This window comes from Maylandia zebra, linkage group LG3 (genome assembly GCF_041146795.1).
Source record: "Maylandia zebra isolate NMK-2024a linkage group LG3, Mzebra_GT3a, whole genome shotgun sequence".
Lineage (NCBI taxonomy): Eukaryota > Metazoa > Chordata > Actinopteri > Cichliformes > Cichlidae > Maylandia > Maylandia zebra.
In genome coordinates, this window is record NC_135169.1 from 63,470,076 (window position 1) to 63,475,924 (window position 5,849).

The 5,849-nt window shown below is 39.6% G+C and overlaps 1 long non-coding RNA gene across 1 annotated transcript; it reads left to right on the plus strand.

Moving 5' to 3' along the window:
* The first annotated feature begins 1,018 nt into the window (after positions 1-1,018).
* On the plus strand, positions 1,019-5,530 carry LOC143416626 (uncharacterized). Its single transcript, XR_013097003.1, has 2 exons — positions 1,019-4,124; positions 5,038-5,530. It is a non-coding gene; the product is annotated as an uncharacterized LOC143416626 (long non-coding RNA).
* The last annotated feature ends 319 nt before the right edge of the window (positions 5,531-5,849 follow it).

Sequence of the window (5,849 nt, forward strand, 5' to 3'; positions counted from 1 at the left end):
TGGGTCAAACTGGGCAGGAAGTCTACAAACACATAACATCCTTATAGAATATGATGTAACACTATAGATCAACTTAGCTCAGAATATATAAAGCATATAAACAGTTACAGCAATATGATGCAACAAAGACAGCAGCTACTGATCCAAAACACTCAAAGCTTCATAGAACTGAAACCAACATTTATTTTTAACTCCATTCTGCTGCTGATACATACTTTAGGTTTCTGAACATTAAACTTGTTGCTGCCTTTCATAGTGTGTAACTTGAAGGCCCTGAGTACTTTCTCCCACACTGGAAACACTGGGATGATCACATTATTTGAACATTACCTAATAAGACTGATTCAGCACAGACAGTTATGTTAAACTTTCCTAGCAGTCCTTCACAAACAGGGAACAGTCTGTCTATTCTCTCCATCTGTCAGCTGCTGCTGGCTCTTCCTCCTCCTCTTCCTCACACACTGCTGAGTTTGTCCTGGTGGATCATCAGGGCTGCAAAGCCTCACAGATGATGTGCAGCAGTGGCTCCCTCAGTCTGTCCTCACTCTGGACACTTGCAGTCGTCACACATGGAAATCAAATGTGTGATAAGCTGCAGGATTCAGACACAAGTGTAACTTATAAACACATGTTCATACTTTTATTCCACAATCAGAGAGAAAGAAACAGAGAGAGAGTGCAGGACAGACAGACAGGTGACAGTCTCAGGTGTACACACTGCTACACAACAGGAGGATTTAGTGTTTGTGTTATTACGAGTGTAAACAAGAGTTCCAGATGGTGCAGTGGACACATGTGTGACTGCTGTGATTAAAGCATCTTTCTTTCAGCTTAACGAGTGAACCGTCAGCTCATTTTGGAAAAGCTCCCAGTTTTGGTAACCTGGACTTTTATTTGCCCTCTTCTGCTACAGATGTTGACTGTGACCTCAGAGGCCAACTGGACCACGCAGCTGCAGCAGGAGTGAGGGAGAGGAGTCTTCATCCAGCTTCAAAGAAAACATCCAGGTAAAGTGACGTGGATCAGCGGATAAAGCCGTCTCCACTTTCAAAGGAGATCCTCTGAGAGAGAGACTCTCTGAGCCATTTTAGCCTCAAATTATAGGACTTTATAGTACAGCAACACTTTTAAAGGACAAAAATAACATAAACTGTGACTGTAATACAAACAAAATATTGCATGTGTTTTTAAAAGTGTTCCTCCGATGGGCAGGATATCACTATTAGACTGTCCCACCAGCCAACTTCAACAAGAGACCACAGCAGCATTCAGTGATCAGCACAGATGTTCCTCTAACACTCAGCATCTGATCCCTGTTGGTCTGTGTGCTTCTGCTTTTGCTCAGTTAGAAACCCTGCAGCAACCCGACCCAAAACTGTGTCTTCTTGTTGGCCTCAACGTTGAAGTGTCAAACGTCCAACATCTGGAAAGGAAACCACGCCAGTGTACTGTGATGTTTCACCAACATGTGGCAGACGCTGGTCCTGCCTTTCATGCTGACATCAGCAGAGAGCCCCGCCTACCTCAAAGCCTCCCCTGTCATGTATTGATCAGGATGATTATGAAGATGAGCGAGTGCAAATAAGACTGTAAAAGTCCACGAGCAGAATGTTTGGATGCTTTCTGATGATTCATGAATATCATGAGAGTGTTTGTGTGTTTTGTCTTTTCTTTGCTGACGTTTGTTACTAACAAAGACAATTTACGCTCTGTGTGTGTTTTCATCCTTACCAGCCGCACTCTAACTGCAATGAAGGAAACAAACTGTAGAAATGGTCGACTCAGTGACTTCATAAAATATTGAAGTGGTTCAGGTAGAGCCAGTTTTTAAATGACCATGAACACTGAGCGTATTGTATCTGTACAGCATGTTTTTCTATTAGACAGATTTGTAACAGAGGCCTTGCTCTCAGTAAATTTGAAATCCTTTTCTGATTTATTTTCTAATCTCTGATCTTTGTGTATCCTGCTCAGTTTGCATGCTGCCTGTAGGAGTTTCTGTCTTTGTATTTGAAGATAATTCATTGAATATACTCAGCTGCTTCCCTTTGGTGCCTCACACATCACTGAAGTTTTTCAGTGTCCAGTTATTTGTTTTTAATAGCTGTTTGAATTCTCTGTATGTTTGACCCTGTAGACTGTTTAATGGACTGCTCGTCTTCCTGTTTGTAACCACTGCCTGTTTAGGACTAAAGATTTGGATTTTTGACTTTAACACAGCCTCTGCGTGTCGTCCCTTTGTGTCCTCGTCCTCTGTGAATGTGTCACAGATGTTTCCATGATAATAACACAGCTTTCCCACAGTGGCTTGCAGCAGCATTTATTCACAGCACATTTGAGAAAGGTTCAGATTAACTCGATGAGTTTATATTCAGAATGATTCTGACAGTGGGCCACTGTGAATTGTGATCTTTCATCAGGTCAATGTTTAAGTTCAGTATTTCAAAGCAGGAGCTATGAACAGTCATCATGTTGGCATTAGAATTATTATTATTAATCATTATTAATAATGTCGTTACTCATGTATAACTTTGATTAGTATACATGAATTTTATCAATAGTAAAAATAATGAATAATTCATGTATAACTTTTATTGTGTTTTGCATATTAATTATATTTAAATAGAGATGTTGACCCTGTCTCTACAGTAGCATCAGTGTAACATACATTATTGGTCCAAGCTGTCATAAATGGGGAGCCTGATCCTTTATTATGAAAACATGACGAGTATTTTTCTTGTCAGTTGGGAAGAAGTTGGTCTTTTTTCCTTCTTTTTGCTCAGTTTGTCTTTTCTTTGATAATTGAAACTCTGATCAAACCTACTCATGTTCACAGCATGTAAAAGCAGCTGACAGTCCGTGGCATTGTTGTTTGTAGAGGTGCAGTGTAGTGGGAGCATAAATCAAAAGAAAACAGTAACATTTATGTAATAAAACATCTGAATGAAAATGAACAGGCCCTTTATGAACTTCAAAGGGATCTGAAAACAACACTTTTTAAAAGAGTATCTTGGGGTGTAGGTGGTCAAAATAGAAAACTGAGCTGAGACTCTTAAGTTCAATCCATCCATTCGTTTTTACTTAGGAGGAAGAAATGTCAGGCTGGTGCAGGCTGGTTAGGTGCATGTGGTTATCTTTACCTAAATGAGTTCACTTTGTGGCTGCCAGGTTGGGCAGAAGTACCTGTCCCCTGTTAGGCTTAGCAAGGTTCTCCAGGAGTTTCTCCATGGGTAGAGCTTCTAGCTCCTCCAGCACATCTGTGGCCGTGCAGGCTGCCACTTTCTTGGTTGCTCTTTTTACCCCACTGGTTGTGAGTGTCTAAATACCCCCACTAGCTCGCTTTGGCTGCAGTTAACTTGGGAGGAAGGGGTGGGTGTCCCATGACTAGATGAAAAACAATTATCTGGGACACATAAATATAATAACACATGCATATATCTCTATCAATTTTTATTTCTCTCAGAAATATTGGATCTAAATTGCAAATGTGTTCCAGTTATACTGTTACTGTGTGACAAAGTGGATGAGCTGCAATGGTCTCCATTTGTCCCATATGTGTTTACTTCTTCTTCTTCTTTTGCATATTAAACACATTATTCTGTTTCTATGTATTTGCTATGATTTGCTATTTGTTAAGTAACATTGCTTCACTCACTATGCCGGGTTTGTGTGTGGAAGCATTCAGTTGCTGGCAAATCAAACATTCTGCAAATGAAGCTGAATACTCAGTTACATGTTTCTTTACATTTTATTATGTTAATAATAATAATAATAATAATGGATTGGATTTATATAGCGCTTTTCAAGGCACCCAAAGCGCTTTACAATGCCACTATTCATTCACTCTCACATTCACACACTGGTGGAGGCAAGCTACGGTTGTAGCCACAGCTGCCCTGGGGCAGACTGACAGAAGCGAGGCTGCCATATCGCGCCATCGGCCCCTCTGGCCAACACCAGTAGGCAACACCAATGTTACAGATTAAGTCATTTGTTCTTACTTTGTTTGTCTTTTCAGTCTTCATGAGGGTCAGGTGTGGGGAAACGCCCGCCCGGCATTTCCTCATTTTAAAGTACAACCAAGTGGAGGGGTTTGTTTTTCCATAGAGATGCTTCCTTTTGAGGTTTAACCCTTTAAGACCTACCATAGAACCAAGTCCGCCAGAGCTTATATTATATTTTTACATGCTGTGTAGCCATTTTTGGGAGCATTTCAAGTTGCTATACATCAATACAACCATTATAGCCCAAACTTTAATAATATGTCTGCATTAGGTGCATAGTAATTACATAAATTGCAAAAAAGTGCAATAAACTACAAAAAAATTGAAAATCGTTTTTGTTTTTTTAACATATATTTCTAGTTAGAGAAATTTAAGAGGCTCATCCCTCAAAACTGTAAATACAAAAAAGTTGCACAAACTAGTTTCCCACCACAGGAAATTTATTTTGAGTGTCTTCATAGTTTTATTTTTGAAATACACCAATTTTTATATACTGCAGGAAAAACGAAAATAAATATTATAGTGCAAATTTGCAAAATAACAGCATATGCATCAAAATAAACTATTTCCAGCAGTGCAATATGAGTCCTAAGCATCCCAGAAACGACACAGAAAGTCATAAACTCAAACATAACTTTTTAAAACACAAGTATAGGCTCATAAGGCCCCGATCGTAAAAAAACTACATTTCCGCAAAATGACGTCACTTCCGGTTTCGGGCAGGTCATGCGGTCATGTGATAGTTCGCGCTGATGGACGTAGGAAGTGTTACAAACAGCTGATCGGATCGGCGAAGCGTGTTTCTGGAATATCATGTTTTTGTTGCTGCAAGTGATTTTTATGCAGTTTTTGCAAAGCTATATGTGGAAGGAAACTGTGACCGAGGACAAGCTGATGGCATAAGATGTAAGTACAACTCCTCTGGTTTCATATGCAAAAAAAATTATTGCGCTAGCTTACGTGGTTGCAGTGCTACCGGGATTTAAAAATAGTTACGCAAAATGGAGCGTGCCCGCTCCGATCGGCTGTAAAGGGTTAAATGGATTTGTTGAATGTGTTTCTTTTCATCAATACTGCCATTTAGTTGTGTAAATGTGCATGTTAGAAGTGTGAAGAGGTTTTGTGTTTTAGATCATCTGTGGAGAGTTTTAGATCCCTCAATTTGAGTGAGTGGTACTGGCTGGGCAATTGGAGGGAAATTGATGGCCCTATTTAAAGCCAGTCTCTACCATAGTGATGGCTAAATGAAGCTTTCTGAAGCTTGTATTGAAAAACGGTTCATTACTCGAAGCTTTTCAACACAGTCCTCTCTGGTGACATCTGCTGGCCAAAAATATGAAGAGCATATTGAAACCACAAAAGAAAACCAACTGCTTCATAATGACTGCTCACTCTACAGAGTGGAGTTCTGTCTGATATTGGGCCTCCGTTGTGTTGTTTTGAACGTGTATTTTTGGTGTTAAAAAAATGTTTTTTATTTGTTTCATAAATAATTTTGACCAGTAAACTCTCCTTGTTTAAACATGCACCATTGTGTGGTCTTTCTTTGCTTGTGACTTCTTGATGTTGGTAAATACAATAATTGAAAAATACCACGTTACATATAACATACAGTTTGTATCATATCTATCTAATAGACTCCAATTTGTGCATGTAAATGGAGAGTCCTCTTCACACACTGAGGTTAATTATGGAGTTCCACAGGGCTCAGTGCTAGGACCAATTCTGTTTACATTATACATGCTTCCCTTAGGCAGCATCATTAGAAGACATAGTATACATTTACACTGCTATGCTGATGACACCCAGCTCTATCTGTCCATGAAGCCAGATAACACACACCAA